This window comes from Coenobita brevimanus, chromosome 24 (genome assembly GCF_032717465.1).
Source record: "Coenobita brevimanus isolate Jiangsu-jjx chromosome 24, ASM3271746v2, whole genome shotgun sequence".
In the NCBI taxonomy this organism is placed as follows: Eukaryota; Metazoa; Arthropoda; class Malacostraca; order Decapoda; family Coenobitidae; genus Coenobita; species Coenobita brevimanus.
This window is the reverse complement of record NC_136977.1, coordinates 4070058-4088789: the sequence shown is the minus strand read 5'-3', so window position 1 is coordinate 4088789 and position 18732 is coordinate 4070058.

Below are 18732 nucleotides of genomic sequence, written 5' to 3'. Positions count from 1 at the left end.
CTACTACTACTACTACTACTACTAATACTAATACTACTACTACTACTACTGCTACTACTACTACTACTACTACTACTACTACTACTACTACCACCATCACCACCACCACCACCACCACCACCACCACCTACTACTACTGCTACTACTACTACTACTACTACTACGACTTATGGTGCAGTTCACGTTGCCTAGATTAATAGCAGTTTTATACCCGACCCTCCTCCTCTACTTGAGCCTCCATCCTGTAAGTTCAACCTTTTACCGATACAAGTTTCATTTTTCGGAATTAAACAATTTTTAAGGAATGCTACGATGCAGTTTTTTTTTTTTTTTTCTAAACTCCTTGATTGTTTTATTCAGATTAGGGAAGCACCTATTAAACTTGTCCAATTTAACCTTAAAGGACGGACGGAACACATTAAGATTTCATTACTTTGGCCTCTATTACACGGATTTCTTCTGCTCAGGATCACCTAGCCTAACTTGAAGGATTAACCCTGCCTCACCCACTGCAAAGGTTAACGCCAGGCAATCGTGCATCCGCTCCCAAGTGCCGGAATAATTTCTCAGCCTCTGTGCGTCTCATTAGCGTGGAGTGACTTGCTGCTGGGGAAACAAAAATGCAAGCTTGATAGTCTCACGTTGGCACACCATCCTACCGCCTCGCCTCCATCATGCCAGCCTTCCCGCTCCCACCCTGGCTGTGCTCCTGTTGCAAAAGCAAGACGGGGTTCAAAGTCGAAATTCCTTTACCCATAAAAGAACATGGGCATATCAGTAGACGTCAATGGGCTATCGGTGTTCTTTTTTTTTTTTTCTTCTTCCATGGTGAAGCGCTGGTCCAGTGGCAGCACCCGAGTTTGCTAACTTTCTCTTTGTTCTTCTGGTTCTTGCTGTTCTTCTCCCTAACTCTCTCTTTATCGGGATTTGTCATGTAATCTGTTCTAGCTAAAGCCAGACGCTGTTAACAAAGTAAGTCATAGGAGCCTTAGAGTGCGTAGGATCCTCAAATACCCTCGTCGCTTCCCGATCAATCCTTCGGCGGTACGAGTTTTGAAAGCTCTTTCGGGTCTTCTCCTCAGCAATACTTCTTCGATAGAAATTCGTCAGGGTTCAGTCTGGTCTGTGTGTCATCTCTCCAGCGTCTCTGCAAAAGTAGAATCTCCATATCGCCATCTCAAAATCCCTTCGGTAGTATGGTAGATAAGTCCCATACTTCCCTTCAGTAGTAGGTATTTCCCCAGTATCTCTGTGGTAGTAGATATTTCCCCAGTATCTCTTTGGTAGTAGATATTTCCCCAGTATCTCTGTGGTAGTAGATATTTCCCCAGTATCTCTTTGGTAGTAGATATATCCCCGGCATCCCTTCAACAGCAAGGTATGTCTTCAGGGTTCATTCATATCCGTGCCATACCCTCACGAATCTCTCTTTGTATTCCTCGAGGTTCTTTCAGTTTCTTCAGCAGTAATTCAGTGGTTGATATTACTAACTCTACTTTTAAGCCATCTCTCCAGCACCCCGTTGGAAATAAAAATAAGATATTTCCCAGGGTTCATTCTGCTGTCATAATCTCCTTATCCACCACTTTGATGGTATGAATTCCTGGAGGTTCATAATAGATTTCAGGGTTCATACAAGGCTCAGAGTTCGTTCAGGTTCATGCCATGACCTCCCCAGCCAACCGTATTGTAAAATTTTTGAGGATTCATATTTTAGTCCAGTGCAGTCACTTTCCGTGCATCCCTGTAGCGGTTCTCAGGGTTCTGTTTAAGACATTCCAGTGTTCATTCAAGTCTCACGGTTCATTCAGGTCTCGGGGTCCATTCACATCAATGCCGCAACCTCCCACACGCCCCTTCGAAGGCAAGAATTCCCAAGGGTTCACTGGGGTCTGTGAATTCACCTCCCCATCGCCCCCTCCGCCCTCCTCCTTATACGGGCCGGCGTCCTTGTCCCGCCCCTCATATTCTCCACCAACCCCCCACCGCCCCTTCTGTCCAGTTTGGTTCGTTGCGTCATCGTTATCCTGCCGTTACGCGTCCGTTACCTGACCGTTACTACCGTTTTGTTGATCGTCGCGTTCTGTTTTATAACGGCTGAGATTGTTTGTTGACCGATATGGCAGATTTTTTTCCTTTTAATTAACTTTTTTTTAGTGTTTTCTTTCTAGGCTTTTTTTTTTTAGAGCCGTTTTTTTTTTCTCTCTCTCTCCCTTTGTTCGTTTGTTGACCGTTGTGTCCGTTTTTCTTTTCATTTTGTTTTTATGACTAGTGAGAATGTTGATTATTGTATTGATTTATTACCTTATTCCCTCTGGCCGTTCATGTGATTGCTGAGTTCCTTTACAGACTTTTGTGTTATTTTGAAAACCATAGAGACCTTGTGTTTTTAGTTTTCGAATTGTTGCTGACGTTTGCTGACCGTTTCGACTTTTTTTTTTTTTTTTTTCCAGTGCTTTCATATATTAGCCAATGAGTCTGTGTATTTCATATTTGTTGGCCGTTTCCTCCGTTTATTGACTGTTGTGTCTATCTGAAGTGTCCCGTAACCCCTTTAGTCTGAGGATCTTTCATTTTCATACAGCAAACGTCAGAGTATTGTCAGTTTCGGCGACCTTCCTGTAGTGAAAGGGTTAATGAAGGCTGTTTCTAAACCCTCCAATCGGAAAGTCTCTCCAGAGTTGAATAAAATCGACTGGAGAGATCAGATAATAAAAAGACATCATCGTGGTGAAAAAAGTAGCCCTTAGATTTTGGCGGGTATCCATTGATGGCCGATAATACCGTCAAGATTTGAATTCCCGACCAAGTATGGATTTATGGTACTTTTATGTTGATAATATGGGGTTTAAATTACTTGCATCCGTGTTTATGGCTGCTTAAAATCTCCCACAAGCATTTTACAGCCTCATATGCATCAGTAATTCAAACTTTCATGAGTGAAAGATATGGCTGTACCTGCCCCGTCTCTACGATTGATTTCTGTGTGGCTGTCATCCCTCCTTTATTCACTTTTCTGCCAACCACTCCACTCTCAAACTTTTATAATCGACATTTCTTCCAACCACCTCACTGTCATCACTGAAGCCTTTTCATGCAACCACTCAGGTCTTACACACTCCGTCATACATTCTCATAGCGTCAGAGGTGCTTCCAACCACCTCACGTATTCAACCTCTCATAAACTCTTCTTGATCACCGTTTTCCTTTACGATCTCTCCATAATCCCCATGGCATTCAGATCACAGTAGCATCCTCATAATCAGACAACCCAGTTTGAAGTCTATTTAACCAGTCCCTGACGCCTAATCCTAGAGTTGATCTTGGCCGGCCTTAAGAAAAAAAAAAAAAAAAAAAAGTTCTATATCTATCTATCTGTATCTCTCTTTGTCTGTTGATCTGTCTAGCTAATCTCATACGGCCAATCCCAGGGTTCATGCAGGTTGCCGCAGTAAAATCACCTTCCATCTCTGCTCTGGCCCGTCCAAGCCGTCTCGCCTCATGTACCCTTATCTCATGCTAATGGTTCCCTGATACGCATACTTGGCTCTCTGGATTATTTATTTATTTATTTATTTATTTATTGCAAGGGTGTGTGCAATAACCAGCCTTTACCTTTCGACCCCCGGACCTAAATCAGCTTTATTTGATTCTTGGTATCTCGCGACGTTATTAAGATTTAGGTTTTACTAGGAACCGTAGATACCGCCTTTCTTAACTCCTTTACTCCGAGATCGTCGTATGTTAATTTATTCATACAGACGATTTTTATTTAACTCAGGAAAGATCTCGTAATGAAGGGACTGCTGAAGGCAATATCTAACCCCTCAGGTCTGAAAAGTCTCCCCAAAGCTGAATAAAATCGTCCTGAGATGGGAAAAAAGTTAGAGACCCAAGACGACATCGTATTGAAAAGATTAACCCTTTCAGCCCGAGGATATTTTGTATTTTATTTTGACTATCTCAAGACGATTTTATTTAATTTTAGGATTGATTTTTCGAACTGGAAGGACGAATATAGTCTTAATTCTCCCCTCCACCACCAGGGGTCTCTAGTATTCAGGATTGAATAGATAACGCAAGAGTAGTATAAAAATGGCCTCCTCGGAGTTATATAAGTGAAGGAGTTGTATAATTGACGTCCTGATGGGGATAAAGTAGATGCGGCCTCCATGAAAATAAGCCGACGTGTTTGCCAGTCAGTGTGTGGCTTTATGGACGGAGTGAAGCCAAACCCAGTCGTTAGGCAGAGCTCGGACAGATTTTACAAGTACAATATTATGCATGTACAGTATGGGACAAAAATTCACTAACTGTACCCCTGCGTCCGCTTAGAACTTAGGGCATGTCCGTCACTTTCCCCCTTGACGCAGTATATCAAAGAGAATCATCAGTGGGAAGCGATATAGCAAGCCCTTCTCAGCTTAGGAATATTAAGCAGCAGAGGAGACTGTTAGAAGAGGCGAAATAGTAAGCGAGTGTTTGAATCATTCTTTAATAATTCATGTCTATATTTTGTGCATGTTTTCCGCAGGCTGACATTACGTTAGGAGTTATTCTTAAAAAGGTATATAAATGGGTAAGACCATTTTATATTATTTTTACGTAATCTCTTTTTAAAATAGATACGTATGCCATTTGTTACTGGATTTGTGGAAAAATGATTGTGTCAGGAGTGATTTGTTGCAGTTTCAGCGCCTAGGATTTTCTATATTTTTTCCTTTTCTTTTGGCTACCCACAGATTATTTCATGCTGCATAGGAAAGGAATTTAGTAGGGATTTTATTTTTTTATGTAGATGTAGCTAGGCACAACAGGCTAATAATAGCTTGAGTTGCTGTGTTAAAATATTCTTGCTATCTCGACAACTTCATATACCTGTAGGATTGGCATCTCCTAGTTAGGGTGTCCAAATAAATTCGTATGCAATTTGCCACTGCGGAGGATTATTGTGGAAATGTTAGTTGCATAATAAACGCTTTGTTGCAGAGATGATGGTGGGTGGAGGGAGGCAACACAGAAGGCTGGGGAGTGGAGGCCGCTGCACCCCGCCCTACGGTGAGTACCATTAACTTGCTCAATATAGCTTTTGTTAGGGCTGCACAATAGATATGATGGGGTAATGGGGCTTCAATGGGTGGCCTAATCTTACAGCTCTTTTGCTTTCCCCACTCTAGTCCACTTTGCCTAATGCTCTATACATTGGGTGACAAAGATTCCGTTTCTATCCACTATGCCATTCCCTCTACCTAATCTGCTGTGCATTGTTAGCTTAAGCTGACTTCATTTGCAATACTGACTTCTCTGGGTAACTTTATCCAGTCTTTGCAATCCATTCTACCGGGCATTACCCTGTGCAATATATATTTATGCATAGAGGAAAGAACTGATGTCTAAGAACTTGCAAAAGCATATTCCTTCGAGAGAAAGTTAGGCAAAAATGGAATCCATTACCAAGATCCTCTCCTATCAAGATGCCTGGTCACATTGCGTTTAAAAGACCTGAGAGTCATGGGCAATGGGAAAGAGGGACTGAGGAATACTGTCCCAGAGTTGATCATTTGCGTCCATTAGAGACTTGGAATAGCATTTAACTATTCCATGAGAGAGCTGGACTGAAAAGTGAGTGCGTGGCGAGACAGGTGCTGCATGCCCGCCTTTGCTGTGAATAGACTGGACGTAAGTTTGTACTCTCGCGGCGATAATGACCAACTCTTCCGACCCACAAACGAATCACCCCTCACAATCACACAATCAGTATTCCTCGGCCACCCACGATAACAGTACACCACAGTAACTTAATAAACAAGGCCAGGTGCTTAATTGACGACTGATTCGGACCATAAGGCTCTTTGCAGTCTGATGAACCACTGAGTTATGCCTTAACTGATAGTGTTATTCATGTGCTCTGCCTCGCACTGAATACAAAACTAGAGCTCAGTTGTGCTGCGCTTAGAAACTTTTATTTGTGTGTGTTAAATTGGGCTGTCTTTTGATAGTCTTTCTACTTTTGTTCTTTTATTGTTCTTCACTTTTGTGCTTTCCTGTTATTATTTGAGAGTCCTACTCCCCCAGTTTGTAACAGTGGAGAGAACTTGTGTGGTGATCATCGCCATAGTGATCATGATTCGTTGTTGGTATTTTGCAAGTGGATGAGGATACGAAACGTTCACTTTCTCTTCAGTCAGCAACGAGGTAATGAAATCAGAGAGGCTTTATTGTTATCAAGGATTTCACAAATGACCGTGTGTTAAACTGGAGCCTTGTCTGCACATCAGCACGCTTTGTTTTAAACCATTTGTCTGGGGAGGGGCGTTCTTCTGAGCTGAATAAACTGACTGGCAAGAATATTGAAAAGTTATCGTATTGATGATTTTAATGGAATTTGTTTCTATTTCCATGGAGGAAAATCAACATAGTAATATACGATCAATAATAAATATAGGTTGTTGTGTTATCTTCGGGAATGAGCAACACATCACTTCAGACATTGAAGTCCTTGCACGGTATCCCAAAATAACTGAAGTTTCGGAAAACATGGCATCTGAAGGCGGGATAAGAGAAGCATTTCTGGTCGGCCATTGGGAAGTCTCTTGGGATCCGGAGTCGTGAGTTATGGAAGAATCGAAACCAAGAAACAGCATCCGTATCTGTTCAGGTGACCGAGAAGAGATTAGAACCCCTTTTGTAGCATTGAGAAAGAGGGGTATGCTGCTGCTGCTGATGATGATGATGATGAGGAGGAGGAGGAGGAGGATTCGTAGCAGTTTCTTTTTTTTTTTTCTTTTTTTTTTTTTTTTCTTTTTTTTGCGGGTACAAGCATGCTGAAGCTCTCACCCTGATGTATGTCCCTCACGATGCAACAAGGAAAGAGGGGAGGAAGGCATATAGAGTAGTATATTGATGACTTTTTTGCTGCCAGTGCTTTTTTTTTTGCCGGGTCCACGGAGATGGCCAGATACAGTGTGTGGCCCTAACTGTGTCACTCACTCACCCACTGAGTCACTGTACCTTTTTGAAGATCGGAATTGTCAAGTTAGAACCGTAGAGTTTAATGAGCGTCACACATTCACTCCCGGTCAGTTATTGCAACATTTACAAGGGCGTGTTTTGGGTGTGTCCAAGGTGCGTGTCACGTGCATCAGGGGTGTGTCTGGGATGTGTCCGAGAGATGTGAGTAAAGATAAGGAACAGTTTTTAGGATGTGTTTGGATAGTGAATACGGTTGGGGTGGATGCGGCTATCAATGATGTCCTTTATCTTGTTTCTGTGTTATGACGTGGGTAAAAGTACTCTCCGGCTCTCACCCACAAATTTCTCCAGATGCTACCAAGAGAGAGAGAGAGAGAGAATGATGAATTTTCTTGTTAATGATAATGGTAAAGCTGGCCCCACCTCTGCCCCGTGATATAACTCCCTCGCGAAGCCTCTGAATTGGGTACCAGGGGGTCGTGAGCAGGGATATAGTCACACCCAAGCAACCCTGTAACTGCTAAGGGGTATGAGACTCGTAGTAGGCGGCTTAATAGAACTTCCTTTAATGGTTTACTTATTGGGAGCAAGGCAGTGAAGTGGGATTGAACAGGCCGACATGGAGGCGATTTGTTTGTGGCCACCACTTACGGGATTGAGAAGTCTGGCAATAGATAGATATATAGTCTTGTTATTCTTTTGTGTTATCTATGTTTTTCCCATTCCAAAATAGATGACGTAAAAATAATATAGGGGAAAATATTAGGATGAATAGCGTAAAAGAAGAAGGTAAATTGAATAAATAGCTTATAGGAAAATATTAGATTGATTAAACAGCATATAGGAAAATGTTAACGTTCCATCTACAGACATTTGTTAGTCACGAAGAAGTGCTAGTGGGTCTGCCTGTTTAACCGTGGAGAATAAGGAGCCAAGGGAGATTTCGTAGACCCCCCCATACAATCCAAGATGGAACTTTGTGTGGCTGGATGAAAGGCGTCTGTATGTAGCGGTAATTGCTATCGCGGTCGTGAGTTTCGCCGACTGATAATGCGTTTTGTTTCTCTCGACACGATCGTTAGTTTCACCAGTTGTTGAGGCGTTTTGTTTCTACACGATCGTTAGTTTCCTCATCCGTTAATGCGTTTTATTTCGTTACACGGTCGTTAGTTTTACCTCTGAGACGTTTTTCTTCAGCTTCGATTAAACGCCTCAGCATGAAGGAGTTCTAGACACTGTCAGTGCGTTTTTGTCTCTCTCATCAGGTTATAGTTTCACGAGATACTGATGCATTTTGCCCCTCTCTGTGGTAATTCCTGATTGTTAGTTCCTTTTTTTTTTCTTTTTTTTTCTACGTCATTCAGTGAGTCGGTAACCCCTCCAGTCCAAGAGATAAGGTAAATATTATCGCCTGGAGTTAGCCAATGTATCATAAAGAAAAAAGTAATTGTTTTGAAAGGATGAAATGGAGGTCGATTCTACTCCCTTGCATCTGAAGGATCTATGCTAAGCTGAATACAGTCATCCCTTCCTGCTCAGCTTCGGTAATTACCAAAGGATCATTAGTGGGTTGTTAATGTGATAGGTCCCTCCCTGTACTCCGTAGCACAGAGGCCGGGCTTGCCAAACACCACCCCTGCACCCAGGAAAGCCAGAGAAAGTCCTGCTCTCTCCTTCTCCTTCTCTCGCTCTCATTCTCTCCTACTCTCTCCCTCTCCCTCTCACCTGCTCTCTCCCTCTCCCACTCCCCACCCTAATTTCCGCCATAAAAGTCTCGTGCATCATGAAGGAATGTTTGCATATGTGACTGGGTATTCACGTGTGCTCTGGTATAAGGTATCAGGGCCTTTATGTCGTACCATCGCATACCAGTCATCAAATGCCAAATTGATGATTGTGAATTAGCCAACCAGTGTCCAACCATTAACCCCTTCTTCACGAGGACATGATTTATATTTTATTCTAGCCAACCCAGAATCGATGTTATTCAGTCTGGGGAGGCTTTTTGGATTGCAGGGGTCAGATACAGTCTTCGGTAAATCTTTCATTGCTACAGTAAAAACAAAAAATCGCTGAACTAAATCGACTCATGGTTGCGAGGTTAAGATAGGAAAAAATAGGTCGCCGGGTTCAAGAGGCTAAATATCAGGGTCTTTATAAGGGTACCTCGGCACAGCAATAATGAAATACAAAATTGATGATTGCAAAGAGCCAGCGTGCAATCATTTATTCCCTTTGAGGACGAGAGGCCTTTCTAAATTTTCCTTACCCTTTAGCTGAGAATCACTTGCTTATTTTTTTTTTTAAGTCAGAGGATCATGCCAATAATGGAAATATGAAATTGTTGCTTGTGAATTGCCAACTTGCAGCCATTTCAACACTTTCTGTACAAGAGGTCATTTGCTGCGACATACCCCTTGCTTTGATTATACTTTGGCTGACGTCAGACGGTTTTACGATATTTTAAACGCAACCAGGAGATACTGGGTAAATTCGGAGAGAGAGAGAGAGAGAGAGAGAGAGAGAGAGAACTTCACGATTCCCTCATTCCTTGGACATCTCTTTAATGTATTCGAGTTATTCCAGACGATTTTACCCAGCTGAGGAAAGATTTTCCCTAGTTGGATTGGTTTGATACAGTCTTAATTAACCCTTTCACTGCTCGGGGGTTCTTCAAAGCAAGACAGTATCGCCAAAAGATAACGTTAATTCAAAAAACGTTACTGCCGTGGAGTTACCCCGTTAGATGAAAATTACCTGCTTTACATTACTCTGGCTAACATTAAACGATTTTATTATCCTCCAAGATAGGCGTAGAAAATCATTAATGTTAAAGGTTGTCACGATTAAATTTCTGATGGAGAATAAAGAGTTTCGTATAATAATCCAGCTCACGACGGGCGATCTTACTCAGGTTATAGAATTCACTGCAGCTTTAGTTTTATGGTTATGAATAATGTCTGTAGATTGCAAAAACTGAATTACTGAAAAAAATACATTGCACAGAAAGGGTAAGTGGAGATTGTTCAACTTCTTCGGTATCATGACGTTCTTTATATAGTTGGTGCTAAAGACAGACGATTTTATTCAGCGTAGGAGTAAGCATCTGGTATTGGAGGGCTTATAAACAGTCACCCATAACATCTAGAATACTTTATTTTATTATTAATTTTTTGCTACCATCATACACTCCTGCCCAACTTAGGCAAGGCGCGTGGGGGTGACGGGGTTAAGTACTGTGCTTTCCCTCTGTACGTAACGATCAAGGACAAAAAATTATCTTTCACCACCATCACCACAACTAGGCCCCTCCACCCCACCTTACCTTCACCACCCTTCTCCTTCACTCCCCTCCCAACATCCTCCCTCACCTTGCCCTCCACCTCCCCTTCCCCCCGACTACCACCACCATCTTCACAAACCACCCCCATCCTTCCCCAATCACTTCTACCTCCTCCTCCTCCTCCTCACCCCATCACATCTGCCTTCATGCATTTCTGTCCTTGTCTTTAGGTGATGAAAGAGTTTTGTTTGTTATAACCTTCCCTATACCAAACAGCCACGAAGGGACCAACAGGACTGTTGCTGTTTTCTTTCCTTTGTACTCCTTTTTGCTCCCCCCCCCTCCTCCCTCCATTACTTATGCCTCTTCCTCCTCATCACAATTCAACCCCCTCCCACTACCCCACCGCCCACAACTCACACCAGCCTCTACCTCTCACACTCCATCACTATGCTTCCACTCCCTCCCTTCCTCCAACTAGTACCACTCCACCACCTCTTTCCCCCCTCACTCTTGTACCAGCACCACCCTTCCCCACATCTCGCCACCATCTCTGCCTCATCACACCCCCTCCCCCCTGCCCCCAACAACCACCACCCTACTATCTCTGCCTACCCCCTCCCCTCACCCAACCACCAGCACCCTACTACCCCATCCACAGTACCCGACCCCACCATCCTTCCTTCCCCCCTGACCCCTCCAGTCACCTGCCTAGCCCCCTGTGACCCACTATGAGTCACCTCCTCACCCCTGACTCTTCCCCTTCCCCACTTGTCACACGTACGCCAATGAATCACCACCACCTCACCTGTCACTCACCCAACACCTTTTTGACCCCACATCACATAGTCCACCTGTGCTTCATTTGTCCAAGCGTTGATTAATATTCCACCTGTGCCTTAGCCAACCACATGGGCATCATTTATCCACCTGTGCCGTAGCCATCCACCTGGGCTCTGTTAATCCACATGTGCGTCAACCATCCACTCGTATCAGTCGCCTGCCATTGTGTTTCTCCGACTGAATAAATCGTCTTAAAGAAGTCAGCCTAAAACTCTTAGGACGTCCACATCCTTAAAGTGTAAATTATCCACATCTGGCGTATTCCTTCCACCTATACCATAACCATCCACTTTCATCCACCCCCTTGACCTCATCTCACTGACTCAACGTGCACTAACCATCCACCTAGAATAAAATCATCCACCCTTCCCTTATTCATCTCTGCATCATCCATCTGTCAGTAGTTTTTCACCCACTAAGGACTTAATTATCCACCAGGGTCTTTTCATCCACCCGTTACTCATCCACCTCTTACTCCACCCCTCACAGACGCCACGTATCCATCCACCTGGTCCTTCACTATCCACCTGTGCCTTAACCATCCACCCCTGCCTTAACCATCCACCTAGACCTTAACCATCCACCTGGGTCCTATCCACCTGTGCCTTACCCATCCACCTGTCCATCCACCAGTTTCTTAATTCTTCCACCATGAGGACCTTTTCGAAGTTGAGTAAAATCCTCCACCTCAACCATCCACGGGTGAGTTAACCATCCTCATATTAGTCACTCCCCCTCCCCCGTGACCCTCTTTCACACTGGCCTCCCGGAGTTAACCCATCCACCTGGGTTTTTGCCGTCCATCTGTGCGGTTACCCTCCACCTGTCCCTTAACCAACCACCTGGGGCTTTGCAATCCACCTGTGTTTTGATTATCCACCTGTGTTTCAGTTATCCACCTGTTCTTTAATCAGCCAGTCAACCACATGGGACTTTGGCATCTACTTATAAATCATCCACCCCCATGATTTTATCCCCGACTTCACGTGTATTAGCCATCCACCTTTCATCCACCTGGGTCTTGATAACGTGTGTTGATTATCCACCTGGAGCTTATCTCTCCACCTGGACCATAATTATCCACTTACGCATCACCCACCCTCCTGTTCCTCACCCACCCACCTACATGCGCCTGTCTCACCTGAACCTCACCCACCCACCTGTGGATAATCTTACTTATATAAAATTTACTCAGTCACCATTTCTTCACTCAGCCACTTGATCTCATTCACTCACCTGTGCAAACTCCACCACCTGTACACCAATGAATAAACTTTGATTCACCCACCCACCTTTCCCTCATCTACCCCACTGTCTACCCCACCCACCTGCACCCACTGAACCCCCTGCATCATACCCAGCCACTTATTTCACTCACCCACCTACACATTCACCTGCCCTCTGTATCATCCTCCCACCTACACCCCTCGTAACCCAGTCTACCATAAAATCATACCACAACTTGTTCTTAAATAACCAGTATCATAATCACTAAACTACCTTCCCCCCCTCTCCTGCTCCTCGCTACATATAGTTCTCATTCTACCGCTTCTTCCCACTCCCATACCTTCTTCCCATAATGATGCTGTGAAATCAAGCTAAGATAAAAATAAAAGTGAAAGTACAGGTGAAGCTGACCTCTTGGGGGTTCTAATACCTGTGCAGTCAGTCACTACATAAGAAGAGAGGATTACTGCAGTAGGTCAGAGTAAATAAACGACTAGAATAAGACAAAGATAGTAAAGAAGAAGGCCTTTTGTATAGCCTCAAACCTGATTTATAGTTTTCCTCTAATTCATTTGTGCAGGAGAGGGTCTCCTTCACGTGGTGTCACCGATATAACTGGGTGGCTTCACTGCCTGGTTATACAAACGTCCCTCAGTTCTCTCCCTTCCCCCCCAAAAGGAGGATGGAGGACTGCAAGACGACAGCTTCAGCCAGCAGTCTACTGGGTTCACGTTCCAGATGAACTTGGGGCTACATCCACTGTACTTCTGTCCATTTTACATTGACCTAAATTTGCTATTCCTTCGTCTTTAGTGCTGAGTTCGAACAATAGATTAACACTAGAATATGATGCTAGTCACGAAAAAGTACCACAGAAAGGATGTCGAGCCACAGAACTGTCTTTTTCCTACCACTGAACTACGTGAAATAAGCTGCAAAAGAATGAAAATTTGGGCCATGTTAAAGAGAATGAACTGTACTGCTCTAATCATTTTGCAGCTCCGAGAAATTAAGCACAGTCGAATAATTTGAGACACCAAAAAAAAAAAAAAAAAAAAAAAAAAAAAAAAAAACAGGAATTTAAAGTTTTTCGTCCTTTGTTTTTAAAGTACCGGTATAAAGCATGGCGGAGTTTTTCATATGAGCATAGCTTTGATTATCCGTTTTTTTTTTTTTTTTTTTTTTTTTTGTGCCACCAAGGGGAGTATGTTGGTCGTCTCTCCATTTATGTACCGGACAGACGTAGCCTAGCCCCGGGCCTCTACGCATACGCGTTGCTAAGGGATTGGCTGTTATCAGAATAGGATATAAAAGTACAGCAGTTCAGGAGAGAGAGAGAGAGGGGGTAGGGGAGAAAGGGGCACTGGCCGTATTGTCAGCTTGGGCATCAGCTTTTGGTATCTGAGATTTATTTATTGGGTATATGAGTGCGTGTGCCTCCCCCACTACCCCTTCCCTGACCCCCACCCATTCCCCTCTCACCCTTGTCTCTTCCTTCTCTCACCACCCCCATCCCTCCCTCCCCCTCTCGTCTCCTCTCCTTTCCCCTCCTCTCGTCTCGGTCCCTTATCCCCTCTCCCACTCTCGTCTGTCACTACCCCACACCACTCGCCCTCTCCTTCACCCTGTCACTCCCCCACTCTCACCCAGTGCCTGCTTGCCCTATTACCCATCTCTCCTTGCCCTCTCCCACCCTCTCCCCTCTACCCTTCCGAGCTTCCTTCCACACCACCCCTCCATCACAGGCTCCTACCTCCCTCCTCCTTTCTCCTCATCCCTACCCCTAGTCCTCAAATCCTATGCACTTCATTCCTCCCCACCCCTTATTCACCCAACCCCTCACCCCGTATTTTTGGACCCCCCCCCCTCTGCCCTCTCCCCGTCTTCCCAGGCCACTCACACACTCCCCCTCCATGCCCTCACTCATTCTTTGCCTTCACTCCTCCACTTATCCTAACCTTCTTCCCCCTTCCGACTCCCTAAACCCCTCGCAGTCCTCATCTATTCCCCTCCTTTCACCCTTTCCCCACTCTCTACCCCCCTCATCCATCTCCACTCCTTATACTCCCGCCCTTCTGCTGCTTGCCCTCCCCCTGTCTCCCCTCACCCCCTTCTACGTCTCCTTCTCTCCACTTCCAACTCCCTTTTTCCCTCTCTCTCTCCGTCCACTAGCCCCTGCTTTACCCCGACCTGACTCCTTTCTTTTTTATATGTTTTTTTTGTGTGCTTGTGTGTGTGTGTGTGTGTGTGTGTGTGTGTGTGTGTGTGTGTGTGTGTGTGTGTGTGTGTGTGTGTGTGTGTGTTTTCCTTCCTCGTGTAAATATGTATGTACGTGTATGTATAAAGGCTATGTGTGCGTGCATATGAAGCAGGGAATGTGCGTGTGTACGTGTGTTGTATCATCATCATTAAAACCGTATTTCCCGCTAATAAATGGGGTAAACAGGAACGCGAAATAGGAAAATGAGAGCACAAAGGAAGGAGAATTATGAGCAATATATTTGATAAGAAAATAATAGTGTAAGAAATTGCAAAGTATTGAAATAATGTGTACCTGTCTGGTGATGATTCATGGTAGTGGTATTTGTGGCCTACCTTTAATCCTGGAGTAAGAATAATAATAATAATAATAATAATAATAATAAATTTAATCATCACCATCACCTTCACTTTCACCTTTAGCGTTTTGATGTCATAGTCATCGTCTCACTGAAGAATAGGGATGAGAAATTATCATTCAGTACCATCATCATCATCATCATCATCGTCATCTACGTAATCATAATCATAATCATCATCATCTATGTAATCATAATCATCACCATCATCATCATCATCTATGTAATCATAATCATCATCATCTATGTAATCATAATCATCATCATCACAATTAACATCGGAGGAAAAAAATATAATACTTAATCATGCAGAAATCTCATAATCATGATGACCATCACCGTCATCATTAAATCATCACCACCATTCCTTCAAGAAACACCATCTCAATCAACAACAACGCATACAAGGTAACACCGTTCTGCCTAATCATGCACGAATCATCATCATCATCATTATCGTCGTCATCGTCGTCATCATCGTCGTCAGCCCAATCAAGCGACAGTGCAAGAACGCTGAAAATATTAACATGGTGTGCCTCAAACCATGTAGAGTAAATGGGTCTGGTGCTTGATTGGATCCCTAGGGCGGGTCAGCCAGAGACCAGGGGGGTCAAGTAGAGTGTGGTGGCAGAGGGAGGGGAAGGGGTGAGGGGAGGGGAGGGGAGGGGGAAGGGTCAGTGGAGAGATGCTGTTGTAGATAGAGCGATAGCATCTCTTGTCCTGGCTTCGACTCTAAATGGGCAGGAGGAGGGGGAGATATTTCTTGCTCTTTGCTCTCTCTCTCTCCCTTCTTTCGCACTTTTCTTCTGGATTCTCTGTCTCTCTTTCTCTCTTGCCTCTTCTGTTTCATTTTGCCATCTATTCTTTAAGCAGTCTACCCTCTTTCTCCTTCTTCTCTCTCGCTTCTACCCCTCTCTCTTTTTTAGTCCTCTGCCTCTCCCTCTCCCCCATTTCCATCCTACCACCACGCACCTCTCTCTCTCTCTCTCTCTCTCTCTCTCTCTCTCCACACTCCCACCCAAGCAACACCTTACCCCTTCACCGTCTCCCACACCCCCATGCCTAACTGTCTCACTTATTTGTAAGTTTCATATCCAGTCATTTTTATCCTTATGTGTTTTGGAAAGGGAGATGACTTTTTTTTAACTGATACATCTGTTATAACTTATTTACGATTTTATTTGTCTTATATCCATGTGCATTTTCTTTGATCTCTTTGTAAGTATTTTTATAAGTTTGACACATGGCAAACATCTCTAAATATGTACAACGATATATATGCACCAGTATTTGCGTGTGCTATAATTATTTGCTTGAAAGGAGGCAGACCATTTGTTTTTGCAGGGGGAAGCTGGACATATTCATATTCCTCTCCATAAACACCAGTCCTTATTTGTTCCCACGATTTCTAAGAAGCCAACTTTAGTCTTGGGCTGGGAAACGATCACCAGAGTCATATTCTTTACCCATTCATCTTCATAAACTTTAAGTCTTATTCTGTGCCTACATTGGCTTGAAAGGAGAGTGTAGACATTTTTCTTTGTACTTTTTTTTTTTCACGTAGGTAAGGAAACTGACGCCTTGGTAATTTTCAAAAACATCCTTCATCATAAATTCAAAGTCCTGGTTTATGCCTACGTTTGTCTGACGCGGGAGAGAGAGGTTATTTGTTGTTACCTGGGAAGCTGTCAAAAATTTATTCCCATTCATAAATTGTCCTGGTTAATATATGCACCTGGTTAAAAAATAGAAAAAAGAAGACTAAGCATCTCTCCTTCTCCTCCTCCTCCTCCTTTTTCTTCTTTTTCCACATTTTATTTTTGTACATATATTAATTTTAGTTTTTGATGGGTAGCTAAAAAATCCATCACATCGGTAATATTAACTTGAAACATATTTAATCGCCACAATTTCAAGGTATTCTATATTTGCCCTTACTTGCCTGAAAGAGAATGGATATTCATTTTTTTCGTGGGGACCCGGCGCATATGAACAGACATACTACCGGCTCTTTAATCCTACCACAAATATTTCATCAATCTCCATGGAGTTGTGATCCCGACAAGCGTGTGGCAGTGAGGGCGAACCGACAGGCTGCGAAACATAAAATACAAGCACATCAAAGGACATACTACCCGCCTCAGATTGTTCTAATGCAAATATTTCGTGTATTCTGACCAAAATGGCGTCGTAATCCAAATAAGCGTGCGATAGTGAGGATGGTTTGGCGATGTTTATGTATGTCAGATTCTCGACAGGAAGCGAACACTTAAGAGACACATTGTGAAAGGAACATACTACCGACTCGTGAATGTGCCGCAAAAATTTTAATACAGGTATGGTCAAAATGTGTTGTAACTTTGATAAGCGTATGTCACTGACCCGTTTGCTCGAAAGGTTATGGAATCTCCCTAACACCTTTTGAAGGCGATTTAGTTTGTTTATTACACCTCACTGTCCCTCTTCCGTATTACATAAATCCTTCCAGTATTCACCATACTCTGCATAAATATCGTTTGCCAAAGGGATATTAACCACCCACATCCCAAAATAGATCACTAAGGAAGAGGTGTTAGGGAGCCTCCACATAACCTACGAGAATGTGCCATTGAAGGTGATCTGACAACGGGATGTAAAATATAATACAGAAGCACATGGAAGGACACACTACCGGACCCATATATTAAGGCAGATATTTCATGCATTTTTGATCCAATAAAGATATAATCGCGACACGTGTGGTTGGTCTGACGGTGTATATGGTGAAGTCCTCAGAAGTTTTACGCCAACACATGGAAGGACATACCTTGCCGCCCTCCGATTTGGCTGTATATTATCGCATGTACTCTGACCAATAATGTGTTGTGTGGCCCCGATAAAGAGTGGGTGGTCTTCGCGGGCTCAAACTTAGCATTGTCCTTGGCCACTCTCTGGAATTTCACTTATCATTTGTGGAGGCAGCCTTATCATTCCTTACTCAACAATGTGGGGTGTGATTAACCACTCCGGTAATAGGTATCTTCTTATCCACCCCACATGCCTCCTCCCTACCCACCCATCTTCCAGCCTCCCCATTACCCCCCCACCTTCCACCCTCCCCCCCCAAACCCCCCCACCTACCACCCTCCCCACAGTGTACAGACTCCATACCCCCACCTTCCTTTCCACTACATCGCCTCTCCCTCTCTCCACCACCTAATCTCTCATGCACCCTACCCTTTTCCCCCGTCTCACCCCCTCACCCCTCCCTTCCCCCTCCTCACTCCTCCTCTCCCCTCCCCCTCCTCACTCCTCCTCTCCCCTCCCCCTCCTCACTCCTCCTCTCCCCTCCCCCTCCTCACTCCTCCTCTCCCCTCCCCCCTCACTCCTCACCTCCCCTCTACCTTATTCACTATTTACTCCTTACCCCAACTTTCTCCCCTCCTTTAGTATCTATCTCTTCCCCCTCTTCATCCCCTCATACCCACTTCCCTTATACCTCCCTCCCCTATCATCCCTTTCTCCACCACCCACCATCCTCACCACACATGTCCAAAGTCCCCTCTTATTTATCATTCCCCTCTTTTCACTCACCCCTTTGACCTCCCAGTAACCCCCATACGCTGCTCCATCCCTTGTCACCTAAATAAAATCGTCTGGAGAGAGAGAGAGAGAGAGGGGGAGAGAGGGGGGAACCACCACCTCCACGCTGCTATCTGGTCATCTCTTCCCTCATTAAGCCCCATCACCCCATGAGAAACCCACTCATTAGCAGCCATACCCCTATCATCAAGTTCTTCCCATGCTGAT